Below are 15,081 nucleotides of genomic sequence, written 5' to 3' on the forward strand. Positions count from 1 at the left end.
CACTTGTTGTGCTATTTCAGAATTTGAAGTGCTCAGCACAGTGTCTCGCAGAGTGATGGCTGATAGGGTGTCAGCTGGGGTTTAGTGATGGTGATGGTTGTTGTTATTTTCTCCTTCTCCTTACTTACCTGTCAGCAAGGCTGTGCGTTCGCAGGGGGCCGTGGGATTCAGGGGCAGTTTTATTCCCAGATATGGGCACTAGCAGGTGATGAAATACTCCTGCTCCTGAAGAAATCCCACGCTGGTGCCTTTTCTGTCCACTCAGGAGCACTTTCTGGCTTTCCAGTTTTTCGCTCTTGCTTCCAGAGAGGGAAGCCTTCCCTGCTCATGTGTCTTTGTGCTGAGACAGCCCACTCCAGCTTACTCCCCTGAAACCTCGACCAGACACCGACCTCCTTTCTGGGTTTCTCTGCCCTTCCTGCGGCCAGAGGTCACAACATTCCAGTCAGATGATGAAAACAGGAACAGACTTGAGGAAGGGTCAGCCACGAGAGAGTTCAGGATGTTGCCCCTCGAGAGAAGTCCACACAAGAAGTGCATGTGGCTTGAAACTGTGTGTCAAGTTGTGTGAGGATCACGTGAGAAAACGCACAGAGCACTGAACAGCGTCTGCACCGCGTGCTCAGCACAGGGTGGCTGCGGCCACGGGCACCGACGTCACCATTCCTGCTCCCTCTTCAGCATTCGTGGGGCCATCACCCCCCTACTGTGCCGCCCCATTTAAAGAGAGTGAAAAGAACATGGAGTAGGATCCAAAAGAAACCGTTGAATGCAATGAAGTAGTTGGGAAATAGGACCCTCCTTCAATGAAGAGAGGTTCAGTGATTTGATATTATTTAGAATACAGAAGAGAAAGCTGAGTAGAGTGTAATAACGCCCCATTAATTTTGTGTCTGATGGTTTCAATTTTGATTGTTCAGAAGGGATCAGAATCAAGGAAAGGAGTTGTTCGGTGAATTAACGGTGTGAGCAAGATGAGGGTGCTGCTGAACACTGATTCACTGGACACGATTTTAAGCAATTTAGAAATATCAATGTATGGGCCGGCTCCGTGGCTTGGCGGTTAAGTGCGCGCGCTCTGATGCTGGCGGCCTGGGTTCGGATCCCGGGCGCGCCCTGAGGCACCACTTCTCCGTCCAACCCGAGGCCGAGTCCCACATACAGCAACTAGAAGGATGTGAACCTATGACATGCAACTATCTACTGGGGCTTTGGGGGGAAAAAGTGAATAAATAAAATCTTAAAAAAAAAAAAAAAAGAATCAGGTCTTAAAAAAAAAAAAAGAAATATCAATGTACATTCAAAATATGTCATCTAATTATGCACCTTTCTGCATGGTCGCTAAATTATAATGCCTGGCACGTAGTGGGCATTCAGAAAGATTTATTGAATAAATTCCCTTCAGCTCCTACTATGTGATTCTAGATTATTTGTTCTCCAGAGGCAATGATCACAGTAAGTTAGTTTGACTTATTTGGTGGATTTAAAAGTACACATAGTATATAACTCATTATTTTACAAAATTCCTCATACTTTAGTCCCTTTCCCCACTACTTTCCCAAATAGTCTAAGTTAGGAAGATTTTCTATGTCTTCTTTTCTAGAAGATTCTGAACAATCTACTGTCGTACCCACTTCTAGACTGTGAGAAGGAAAACAAGCTTAACTCGAATCAAGAGAGATGCTGACACCTTTTGTTTGAGTCAGTACATATATATCTGGTGATCTGTGTGCCAACATTTTATTTATTAATTAATGCTTCATTTTCTGTAAGGGAAGGAACTGTTCATCTGACTGAGAACTCTTGCCTAAATGATGAATTCTTTCTAAAGAATGACTGCACTATAAGATTTAGTGATTAAAAGAAGGAACTCTGGGTTCACCCTGCCTGATGAATGATGATCACCTTCATCATCATCTGATGAAGATGATAATGATGAAGATGACAGTGATATTGATAATGAAGATGAGGAGGAGGAGGATGAAGATGATGAAGAAGATGATGATGAAGATGATGATGAAGATGATGAAGAGGACGATGAAGATGATTGTTGATGGCAGAAAAAGGTTGAGGGCCAGCCCCGTGGCTTAGCGGTTAAGTGCGCATGCTCCGCTACTGGTGGCCCGGGGTTCGGATCCCGGGCGTGCACCGATGCACCGCTTCTCCGGCCATGCTGAGGCCGCGTCCCACACACAGCAACTAGAAGGATGTGCAACTATGACATACAACTATCTACTGGGGCTTTAGGGGAAAAGAAGAGGAGGATTGGCAATAGATGTTAGCTCAGAGCCGGTCTTCCTCAGCAAAAAGAGGAGGATTAGCACGGATGTTAGCTCAGGGCTGATCTTCCTCACAAGAAAAAAAAAGAAAAAGGTTGAAAGGTGGATGGAGGAAAGAGGTAAAGGAAAAAGAAAGAAGTCGGGGAGAAGGAAAGAAGAGGAAAAAGAAGAACTGCTCGTATATACTTTGTCTAATTGAAGAATCTTGAATACTTTTTAAGTGAAGCACATTTGCAGTTTAAGAATGCTTTAATTAACATCATAATGATTAAAACCTGGGAGAGAGCGCTACAGACAGTGTATAAAACCATTTCTGGTAAATGTTAGAATAAGAGACGTGGGCACAGCCTGAAACACCTCTTAGTTCTGTCAGCAGCTGCTGCTGCTGCTTTCTTCATGGTGACCTGATATTCTAACAAGGAGTAGAACACTGCTTAATTGAGAGATGTATAAAGAGAAATCTAATTACCATGAGTTAATCCCACGTCAATAAAATGTAGTATAATAGAGTTAACTGAGATAAGTGTCAGAATTTAAAGCACTTAAGAAAACCAAAAAAGAATATGTAACTGCTCGCCAGCGCTGTGCATGCCCAGGTGCGGTGGCGGAGTGGCGTCCTCTTCAGGTGTGTGCCTGTGCAGGAGCCGTGCAGCACGCCCTCCTCTCTCTCTCGCTGCTTGTCTGGTTCATCACTCATTCAGGTGCATCTTTCAGCCTCTGCTTTTATATTACCTCTTTCAGACCTTTGTTAGGAGAACCCTAATCCTCCTATTTTGGAACCAAATCCCGAAGCAATTAAATATTGATTTGGTATCAAGTTTCAGGAAGTTAACTCTTAAATCACCTCAGCACAACAGATGCAATTATACTTTTCTTTAAAACTGCATAACTTGTGTGTATTATATAATGTTACTTTAAAAACTGATTTTTATAAATTGTATCTCTTTGCAGTTAGTGCTTCTATTTGGCAATATTTCCTCCTTAGTTGAAATTATTGCTTCTCCGTGCAGTTCCATTGTACAGAAATTTTTGGCTTTTATACCTTGGCAGCTCTTTTTCAAATTTATTGACAATTGAGATAAAAATGGGGACTGGCCGCAGGTCTGGGAGTGTGATGAGCAGGGAAGTAATCTCTGAAAGCTGTTAAAATATGCCACTGGCGACGTCTGAATTAACAGGGCCTCTTGCAGTGATGTACGCTTGTGTGTGATCGTGTGCTTGTCATATTCGTTTAACACTTGTATTTATTCATAGACTAATTGATCCATAAGTCACAAGGGGTCTGTGAGTCATTGGTGAAAATTAGCAAGTTGCCGCTATGTGTACGTGACTTACATAGTCACTCTTCCTCGTTTTTTCCCACCTCATTAGATTTTGGACAATCCTGTAATTGTGTAATTGTGCCCTATGGCACATACGGACTTGGATAAACTAAACTATTCTACTCTGGATCATCCAGATGTATATGACGATCTGGGTTCTGACCACATACCACAGGTTCAGTCCTGTGCTTTCTCGTGTTCGCCATCACCCCCTCTACACCAGCACCCCAGTTTATGAACAGAAGGAAAGCTGTGTTAACAGGGTGGAGAATGAATTGCTATGTTCGGCTGTGCAGGGATCCAAGGAGATGAATGATCTTGCCTGCAGCTCTTGTCGTACCTCCCCCACTGTGGAAAATTAAATGTCACGTGTAACAACTCTCTCTCCATTACTTAACGACGTGTGGAACACTCATACTGTGTAAAATCTCTTGGGGCTAAGGGGGGCCGAACGAAACTGAAACCCTGGGAAGGATTTAGTGCCGGCTGTCCAGCCCTGCCAGGTGAGAGTGGACTCGCCATGGGATCCCCCTACTGTATCGATTAAACATACGTCTTGTTTCTGTAGTTAAAAATACGGTGTGGCCCATTATCCTCTGGCCATATGCCTGAAAGATGATATTGACTTGAAATCCGTGTGAGTGCCAGGGTCGTCTCTGGGAGGAGCTCATCTAGAGAAGCAAATGGAATGCCTGTCTTTAAAATCCTTACTGTGCTCTTGATTCTTTATATTGAGCTTTGATAAATAGGAGGGAAAAATGATTGAGGAACAAGCATGAGTTTTACTTTCATAAAGAAATATTCACGCATTTGTCCAATAAGTATTTGCTGAATGCCTCCTTGTGCTGGTGCTGTGGATCAGTGATGCTGAGAATACAGTCCCTGCCTTAGAGGACAAGGCAGAGAGTGAGCAGTCTGGGGCCTTATCCAGGACAGAGGTGCTGTGATCACTATAGGATGTGCTGTAGGAACACATAGGAGACACACCTAACCTACTCTTTGGAGCTCCGGGAAGGTGTCACCAAGAAAGGTGCTTAAGCTCAGACCTGAAGGATAAGTAAGCAAAGTCAGGATGTACAGAGGCCCAAAGGTTTCTGGAATGGGTGTTATGCCCAGTGTCCCAGGACCTTTCCTTGTGGGAGAAAAGCAGCCCTTCTTTAGGAAGTTACCATGGGGTGAGTACAGCTGTGTGCATTGTTTGTTCTGAATTCTGTAAGAAGTGTCTTTCTGGCTCTCATGGACCAGTGAAGAATGCAATGCCCTTTTCAAGTGCACAGTAAAATATCACCCACAGATGTGTGACAGGAAGTTCTGGGGGAGAGGCCTGTCGTGAGCACTGAGCTCTGTTGGGAGCTGCGGGGAGGAAGGAGTAGAGAGTCCCCTGCAATTCCGGCGCTTCTGTCTCTCTGTCCAGCTGGCCTGTATGGTAGACCCATTGGAGTCTCTCAGGGCCTCTGAGACACTGACTCTTGCTTCATTTCTTCAGTACTTCTTCCTGTACTATCCATTTTAAATAGTAATTCTAATTATTTATTAATTTTATATTTGTAAGTAGAGTTTATAAGCCTTTTAGTTCAAGGACACGGTAGATTTGGAGTGTTTTGATCTTTTCTCAAAGACACTGGAATTTATGTATCCAAATAAGAAGCATTGTTCCCTTTGACTTATTATGGGAACCTTTAGAAGCCATACATTTAATCCAGTTATGATCCCATTGGGTCATAAATTTCTGGAATCGTCTTGAAAGCCTATGGCATATTCTTTTGAATATCCACAATAGCCATAAATTTTACTTTTTTGAGGTTGGCTGTAGTTAATCAATCTGAAGCGACCAAAAATTTTGCAGGGCCATTCATGAATTCGGTGAATTCAGTGAATTAGGTAACATGTTGCTACCAAAAGACGAGCCCCTCTTTCTTGTTATGACTTGTACAGTGTCTTTGAAAACCAACTTTGTTATTTCATGGATAGAATTGGTAGTTTTTTCTTTGCTGTTCCCTTTCCGTGACGTAGTACCAGCTGGTGGGAATTATGGTGGCATTTGTTTACTTCTTTTGGCCCTCAGAAATGCCTGATTGTGATGGTCACAGGGATGGCGTGGGCATTTCTCTTCCTTCCCCCCTCCCTCCCCTCTTTTCCTCTCTTCCTTTCTTTCTTTTTTTTTTTTGCCGGTCAATATTTACACTCTTTTCCCTGTAGAATGCCCATTTCCATAAGGAGACTCCCTTCCCAAAACACACACGCACACACAGGCACTCACACACACACACACACACACACACAGGCACACACACAGGCACACACACACAGGCACGCACACACACACACACACAGGCACATACACACAGGCACTCACACACACACAGGCACTCACACACAGGCACTCACACATAGGCACTCACACACACGCACACACATGCTGTATGTAGTATGGTGGAGCAGTAGAAACAGTAAACCTAGATGCTCCTCTCTCTCTGTAGAAGCTGGAGGATCCAGATCTTTCTCTCACTGGCGAAGTGTGGCCAGTGGTGGTCAGGTGACCTAAGCTCAGGCAATATGATCCATTCGGCTTAGAACAGGAGGCAAGTAAGGCAAGTGATTCCTATGAATGGTGTTTATTCAGGGAGCCCTCGGGCCCTGATAAGAGGTTCCTTATATGGCATCATTCTGCTTCCTGCCTCTCTGTTCTGTGGAGGTCTCTTAGTTCCTTCTGTCCCCAGTCTGATCGTGTAGCCTGCCGGTGTTTTGTGAGATCCCAGTATCCCTTGAATAAATTCCCTCTTGCTTAGGTTGGCTGGAATTCATTTCTGTTGCTGTCTGCCAGAGAATCCTAATGGATGGGAAGGGTGATAAAAGTGAGCAATCCGAACAAATGACGAGCAACCAGAGTGAGGTATTTGGTGTCTTCTGCACATTTTCTTGTCACATGTAGGCTTTTAGCCTTGATTCTGGGAAGTTGTTACCCTTCAGACCCTGAGCAAGCCTCTTCTGAGCCCTGCAGTGTGACACGTACCATTGCCAAACCATCACTGGCTCTTGAAACGAGCTTACCGTGACTATCTCAGAGGAATCAGGCAGGATTTATCCCGGATTGATGCCTGAGGGGTGGGGTCACCTTTGCCAGCACATAGCCTTATGGTGAGGGCTGGATATCTGGACAACATTTGGGCTTTGCCAGCCAGGATGAAGACGGGCATGGCTGAGAGTGTCTACCACACTATCTTTTAGAAAGAACCTCTGTGAGAAACTTATTAGGCTAAGTCATCCGTCCCATCCAGTCCTGAGCTCCCTGTATCACGCCCCCACCGGCCTGCACTGCCAGATATTTTAGGAGCCACCTTTTCCTCTCCGCAGCTGGCAGCAATCCTTCAGAACTGGCCTGGACCATCTTTGTGCCTGGGCCATCTTTGTACTTGGGCCATCTTTGACCATCTGGGTGTTGTGTGACTCCAATGGTCCTCATTAGTGGTGACATTGTTTGGAAGGCCGAGTGAATAAAGTTCACAATTCCACCGTCCCTGGACGTTCACTTCAGATTCAGCATAGTCAGCTATTTTGGTGTTTTCTTCCAGTTGGAAATGGGAAACTATTCAGTCTGTTCAGATAGTTAGAAATATCTACTGGAATCTCTTCTTCCCACTGAGATTTGCTTTGTTTTGTGTGTTACTTCTGGTTCATTCACATGGAGCTTTCCTGGCTGAATGTTAATTCAATGTCTGATTCCAGTTAATGTAGCAAACGTTAAGTTGGTGTGTTTGTCCTCAGGTGTCTCACATCACTCTGTTTGGTGCCATCAGAACATAGTCTCTAGGCCTGCGTAGCTGTGTTCGTGTGCTCCCTGTGTACTCACCTTGTGTGTGTACCTAGCAATGTGCTGGGCACTCGATTGTAGTTGTGATCATTTTAGAGCAGGTTGCAAAAAAATTAAGTCAGCCTACTTGGGATTCCAGGCTGAATTCAGACACACAACTTCTGCTTTTGACATAATGCTATTTTGTTGGCATAAAATAAAATCCTATGGGCTTAGTGAATTTCCACGTGGCAGGACCAGAGCAGTCCTGAAGACAATGATTTTAAGTGATAACTAAATAGTTCAGATATAATCTCATCACACTTGTACTTTTTCTTGTCTTGCTTAGTTAGTTTTTTTAAATCGTGGTGAAATATGCATAACATAAAATCTACTATCTCAACCATTTTTAAGTATTCAGTTCAGTGGCATTAAGTGTATTCACATTGTTTTATAACCACCACCATAGTCTGTCTCCAGAACTCATTACACCTTGCAAAACTGAGACTCTATCTGTACCTGTTAAAAAATAACTCCTCATTCTCCCTCCCCACCAGCCCCTAGCAACCACCATTCTACTTTCTATCTCTGAATTTAGCTGTACTAGATACGTCATGAAAGTGGAATCACACAGCATTTGTCCTCTTGTTACTGGGTTGTTTCACTTACCATGATATTTTCAAGGTTGTAAGTAGGTGTCAGAATTTCCTTCCGTTTTAAGGCTGAATAATATTCTGGTGTATGAGTGGACCACATTTATTTATTCATTCATCTGTCAAGGGACATTTGGGTTGCTTCAACCTTTTGACTATTGTGAATAATGCTGCTGTGAACATGAGTGTACAGATGTCTTTTTGAGACTCTACTCTCAATTCTTTTGGCTATATACCCAGAAATGAAATTGCTGAATCGTATGGTAGTTCTATTTTTAATTTTTTGAGGGACCGTCATATTATTTTCCAGCTGTACCATATTGCCTTCCTACCAACAGTGGACAAGGGTTCCAATTTCTTCACAACCTCACCAACATTTGTTATTTTCTGTTTTTTGGATAGTAGCCATCCTATTGGGTGTGAGGTGGATTTTGATTTGCATTTCTCTGATGATTAGTGATGTTAAGCGTCTTTTCATATGTTTATTGGCCATTTGTATATCTTCTTTGGAGAAATTTCAAATCCTTTGCCTATTTTTAAATCAGGTTGGTTGTTTTGTTGTTAATGAGTTGTAGGAATTCTTTGTATAGTCTGGATATTAAACCCTTATCAGATATATGATTTGCAAATATTTTCTCCCAGACCATAGGTTGTCTTTTTACTTTGTTGATTGTGTCTTTTGATGCACAGAAGTTTTTTGTTTTGATGTAGTCCCATTTATCCATTTTTGTTGTTGTTGTGCTTTTGATGTTGTATCCAAGAAGTCATTGCCAAATACAATGTCACAAAGCTTTTTCTCTATGTTTTCTTCTAAGAGTTTATAGTTTTAGTTTTATGTTTAGGTTTTTGATCCATTTAGAGTTTTTTATTTTTATTTTTTTGGTGAGGAAAATTAGCTCGGAGCTAACATCCGTTGCCAATCCTCCTCTTTTTGCTGAGGAAGATTGGCCCTGGGCTAATCTTCCTCTACTTTATATGTGGGATGCCACCACAGCATGGCTTGATAAGTAGTGTGTAGGTCCATGCCCAGGATACAAACCTGTGAACCCCGGGCTGCCAAAGTGGAGTGTGTGAACTTAACCACTATGCTACCGGGCTGGCCCCTAGTGTTAATTTTTGTATATAGTGTAAGAGAAGGATCCAACTTCATTCTTTTACATGTGGATATCCAGTTTTCCCAGCACCATTTGTTGAAAAGATCATCTTTTCCCCCATTGAATGGTCTTGGCACTCTTGTTGAAAATCATTTCACCATGTATGTGACACTTTATTTCAGAGCTCTCTATTTTATTCCATTGGTTTATATGTCTGTCTTTATGCCAGTACCACGCTGTTTTGATTACTGTAGCTTTGTAGTAAGTTTTGAAATCGGGAAGGGTGAGACCTCCAACCTTCTTCTTTTTCAGGATTGCTTGGCTAGTCAAGATCCTTTGTGATTCCATATGAATTTTAGATGGAACACACTTTCGCTTTAAAAAGAAGTAGAAATGCTACTTGGAGGTATCTCAGACTGAAATGAAGTTAAGGCATTCTACAAACACACACACATTCCACACATTACATCAGATATGGCTTTTTTTCTCCTCATTCAGAAATTGTTGGGCTGGCCCCATGGCTTAGTGGTTAAGTGCGCGTGCTCTCCTGCTGGCGGCCCGGGTTCGGATCCCGGGCGCGCACCGACACACTGCTTCTCCAGCCATGCTGAGGCCGCGTCCCACATACAGCAACTAGAAGGAAGTGCAGCTATGACATACAACTATCTACTGGGGCTTTGGGGGAAAAAATAAATAATATTAAAAAAAAAAAGAAATTGTTGTCATGGGCTCATTGTGCTTTCCTGAAGGGTAAGTATGTTCTCCTCATAGCCCACTAATCTTTATTTTGACCACAATTTGTAGTGTTCTTTTCGAGTTTATATTGGAGAAAGTATCCCATATTTATCCTAAGGAGTTAGTCAATAGTTGTTGGATTGGTGCTTCAAATAACATGTTAATGAAATCTCTTATTACAATTTGAATTATGGTTATAACTTTGATGGATAAAGAATAAACATGTAGGGTTTTATCAACAAAATCCCTGTATATGACATGTATGGGCTTCCAAGAATGCAGTGACCTATTCTTAGAAGAATAGAAGTTGCTGAGAAAAGCCATGTACATAGTTTAGAAACTCAGAAGAGAGCGAGTTTACTATTAAAGAAGTGAGTACAGCAAAAGCTGGTTAATGCTACCTGGGTAGACTTACATGGGAAGGAATTGAGTCCCAGCTGCATGAACAAATTTAATTCAAGCATTTATTAAGTACCTTCAGTATGTCAGATGCTATATAAGACCACAGGATTAAGTAAGAAGTTCTCCAAAAACTTGTAAGGCATACACACAGTTAATTATATGATGGGCAAAACAGGCTTCAACAGAGGGAGCTCTGTGACGGGGTAACAGGTGTGGTTCCAGGGAGTGGTTGTCACAGTTGAGAGGGGAGTGATTTGGATTGATTGAGACACACAAAAAGCAAAACAGGGAAACCAGTAGGAACACTTGGTCATAGCACAGACAATGTGAAAAGCATGAACGAGGATGGAGACCATGGGACGAGAAGAAAGGATAAAGTCTTTAGAATGAAACCATTAGACTTGGTGATTTCCTTGGATCTAAGGGTTGATGGATAAATGAATTAAAAGTAACTGAGGAGTTAGCCCATGGAAATTTAAGCATCTGAGACTGAATATCATCAAACCATAAAACACTAAATGTTAATTATTGTTATTGTGCTTTGACATTTACATCATCTCACAACAATTCTATTAAAAGATATCCCAATTTTGTAGATTAAAAAATCACGATTTAAAAAAATTGTTTAGGAGCCAGCCCGGTGGCATAGTGGTTAAGTGTGCGCACTCCACTTCAGTGGCCTGGGGTTCACAGGTTCGGATCCCGGGCGTGCACTGACAGACTGCTTGTCAAGCCGTGCTGTGGTGGTGTCCCATATAAAGTAGAGGAAGATGGGCACAGATGTTAGCCCAGGGCCAATCTTCCTCAGCAAAAATAGAGGAGGATTGACAACAGACGTTAGCTCAGGGCTGATCTTCCTCAGCAAACAAAGAGGAGAATTGACATTGGATGTTAGCTCAGGGCTGATCTTCCTCACACACACAAAAAAAATGTTTAGTATCTTATCAGTGATAGATTCGGTACCTTTGCCTAGGTCTGCCTTGGTCTAGATTTCTTTCCAGAATAGCCTAGTTGTCTTACACTACATATAATCATGAATTTACTTTTTAACTGTGGTGTAATTTACACTCAGATTTTAAGTGTTAGGTTTGTTGGATTTGATAATACAAAACATATTCCTGTGTAACCATCACTCAAAACAAAAATACAGAACATTCCTTCTCCCCAGGTTTGCGGGTCTGCTCTCCAGTCAGTGCCTCCTTCCCCCAGAGCCAACACTTCCTGATTTCTGTCACCAGTGATTAGTTTTAACTGTTCTTGAACTTCATGTAAGTAGAATCAAACAGTATTTATGCTTGTGTGGTCTGGGTTTTTTCATTTTACATATTTTTTAATATTTATCCATGTTGTTATATGTATTAATAGTTTGTTCCTTTAATTACTGAGTAATATTCCAATCTGTGAATATGCCACAGTTTGTTGGTCTGCTCCCTGTAGGTGGACATTTGGGTTGTTTCCAGTTTTTAGCTATTCTGAGTAAGGCATAAGCGTGACTTTAAAGAACATATGTATTATGGAATAAACTTGTTCAGAGCATGTTTGAGTCAAGATAGACTCGGTTGTGCTTCGGTAACTAACAGCCCCAAATCTCAGGGGCTTACAACAGCAAAAGTTTCTTTTTTTCTCCTGTTACGTGGCCATCAGGGCTCAGCGAGGGGCCTCTCTCACCATGGTCCCTCAGGTACCCAGGGAACATGATTCCATCTCAATGTGTGTTCCTGTGATGATCAGGGCAGGAAAAGGAAACGTAGATCATCAAGTGCTGGCCCAACTTGACAGGGGAGGAAAAGCACAGGCCAGAGCATTTAGGGACATCCCATGACCATCCCAGACGGGTCCGGAGGGACTGACACTCCACTGCGTTGTCACCACTCTGCCTGCACTACCAAGCACAGTGGATGTATTAAAGCATTTTACAGTCATTGTATGTCTAAGGGATGGGTGATGTTGATATGACACTCAGAACCTATGCATGAGAAGTGGGTAGAGTTACAGTGCCTGCATCTTACCCTAAGGAAAATTACAAATAGCTTTAAGAGTAATTCGTGACCTCGGAGAACTTTTCCCCAAGGTAGGTCTGGGCATATTCGGCTGGGTATCAGAGAGAGGAAGACTTATGTGACTCTGGGACGGGCACACTGTGGTGTAGTAGTTAAAAGAGTAGGTTTTGAAACCAAACTGGCGGGTTTGAATCTCACCTCTGCTACTTATGAGGTTTGTGAGTTTGGTCAGGTGGCTTAGCCTCTGTGTAAGCTGAAGACAATGGTTGTAACTGCCACATAGAGTTGTTCCGAAGGTCAAACGAGTTAACCTGTGAGAAGCATTCAGAGCAGTGGTACTGTAGGAACTCAAATGTGTTTCTGGTGACCATGTCTTCCACACACACGAGTTTTGCTGTATTTTAGTTTTCTCTTGCTGTGTAACAAAGTGCCACAGATTCAATGGCTCAAATCCACACCCATTGGTCAGCTCCCAGTTGTGTAGGTCAGAGGTCTGCTGGGCTTGGCTGGGCTCTGCTCAGGGCACACAGGGCAGAAATCGAGTGCTGGCCAGGCCGAGTTCTCTGCTGGAGCCGTGGGGAACGTTCGACTTGCAGACTCATTCTCGTTGACGCCTGTGTCCTTGCTGGATCTCAGATGGGGCCTGCTCGCAGCTGCAGAGGCCCTTCACCTTCAGTGCCACACGGCCCCCTCCATCTTCAAGCCAGCAATGGTGCTTCTGATCTCTGACCTCCAGGCATTCCTTAGGATTCATGTAAACCAACCTCCTAATTTGTAGATCAGGACACAGGCTCTGAGAAGCAGAATCTCCAGACGCAAAGGGCCCGCGTGGTTAGGTCACACCCAACCTGATAATCCCCCTTTATCTTAAAGTCAGCTGTGCCGGATAATGCTAGTCATGGAAGTGAAGCTCATCCTGTTCCCTTCTGTAAACCAGGCGTCAGGAATCTTGGGAGCCTTCTTAAAATTCTGCCTAACACAAGTTGCATAATTTTTGCCAACATGAGTATATTTTTATAACAAAATAGAATTGAAATCAGGATCCGGGGCCGGCCCCGTGGCTTAGCGGTTAAGTGCGCTCGCTCCGCTGCTGGCGGCCCAGGTTCGGATCCCGGGCGCGTACCGACACACTGCCTCTCCAGCCATGCTGAGGCCGCTTCCCACATACAGCAACTAGAAGGATGTGCAACTATGACATACAACTATCTACTGGGGCTTTGGGGGAAAAATAAATAAATTAGTAAAAAAAAAAAACCTTTAATAATAAAAAAAAAAAATGAAATCAGGATCCAGAATGTGTGTTTGTCATAAATATAAATGTATTCTACAAACAAGAAACTGAGTTCAGGCGTGTTCCTAGCATCCTTTTGGAGCAGAAGTAAACTGACAGGCCCTGGGTGGTAATGCCAGTATGGTGGCTGTCTGTTGACTTGGCTGACTTCCTCACTAACGGCTAATATCAAAGGGAAGAATCATGTTTTCTTTGTCTTTGTATCCATAGTATACATTATTTGTTAGATAAACTAATGTATATATTTAAAACAAAATCAGAGCTCTCTTGTTGAGTTTCAACCAGTTAAAGTGAACTGGAGCAGCTTCAGTTAGGAGGAGAATGTGAGAATGCGGGGGTGTCTCGTGGACTCTTAAGAAGGAGCCATGCAGCTAAGACTCGGAAGAGAAAGGGCCGAGTGACTCTGGAGGTGTCAGCAGAGGGAGTTCTGACCCCGGGTTAGCCCTGAGCATGCCCGTTGGTGTATCTGGCGACTGCCACCCTGACCTCCACGTGTCTGTTCTCGACTTTGAGTCCCTGGGAGAGAGAATCTGATTGGCCCGAGCTGAGGCAGGCGCCTACCCCTCCACCCACTGAGGCTGGGGCAGGCTGTCAGTGATACACAGTATGGACATTGCTACCATCCAGGAATCGCTGTGAGCTGGGCAGATACCCCAAGAAACATCCATTAACGTGGTCAAAACGGAGCTGGCTGACGACAGGCAGCACGTGGTCATTAACTCGTCGAGGCAACTTGGAAAGCACAGGGCGTAGTTTGGATAGTTCTGCTTCCGTGTCTTTCTCCTGCTTGTTAAGTTCCCGTTTGTTGAACAGACATTTGTGGTGCACCTGCTGTCTGTCAGGTACTCTGCTGCAGGCTGGGTGCGGAGAGCTAAGGTCCCGCCCCTGTGCTTGGAGAGGGAGAAGGAACAGCACAAATCATAATCGAGGACGGCAGGATAGCGATACGGACAGACGCACGCAGGGCTCTGAGCCCTGGAACACTGTTCTCATCCGTGTCAGAACTGTTATCTCTCTCGCAACAGCTGTGAAAGATAATTGTAAACACACCAACAGACAATTACAGTTCTTCACTGTGTCCTATATGGGGCACCCGGGCCTAAGAAACTTACGTTAATTATATTGGAAAGGAAAGGTTAATTATAAAGCAAGCAGATTTCGTTCCTTATGAGAATCATAGGATATGAGGGGCTGGAGGTCCCCGGAGTCGTTCGGGTTAACTGCTTGTTTGAGTGTAACTGCCCTCCTTTGTTTTCTTCCTCTTCCTGCCTCTTTCTCCGCAAACTTGCTGCCGTGTCAGGTCTCCGCCTCCGTGATGCTGAGGTGTGTGAACACTCACGAGTAAGTGGATTATAAAGGATTATGGACTGTAACTTATGGCAGCTTTCTTCTCTCCACTGAGAGTAGTTGCAGGTTTCCTGTTCTCGCATGAGGTTTAAAAAACTGAATATGGACTAAAGGCCACTAAAGTCATAGTAATTTGGGGAAAATCATTCAATTATAAAGGGATAACTT

The 15,081-nt window shown here is 43.5% G+C and overlaps 1 protein-coding gene across 8 annotated transcripts in view; it reads left to right on the forward strand.

Moving 5' to 3' along the window:
* PATJ (PATJ crumbs cell polarity complex component) overlaps nucleotides 1-15,081 on the forward strand; it is a 307,655-nt gene that overhangs the window by 196,372 nt on the left and 96,202 nt on the right. The window lies entirely within an intron of this gene.

This window comes from Diceros bicornis, chromosome 4 (assembly GCF_020826845.1).
Source record: "Diceros bicornis minor isolate mBicDic1 chromosome 4, mDicBic1.mat.cur, whole genome shotgun sequence".
Taxonomy (NCBI): domain Eukaryota; kingdom Metazoa; phylum Chordata; class Mammalia; order Perissodactyla; family Rhinocerotidae; genus Diceros; species Diceros bicornis.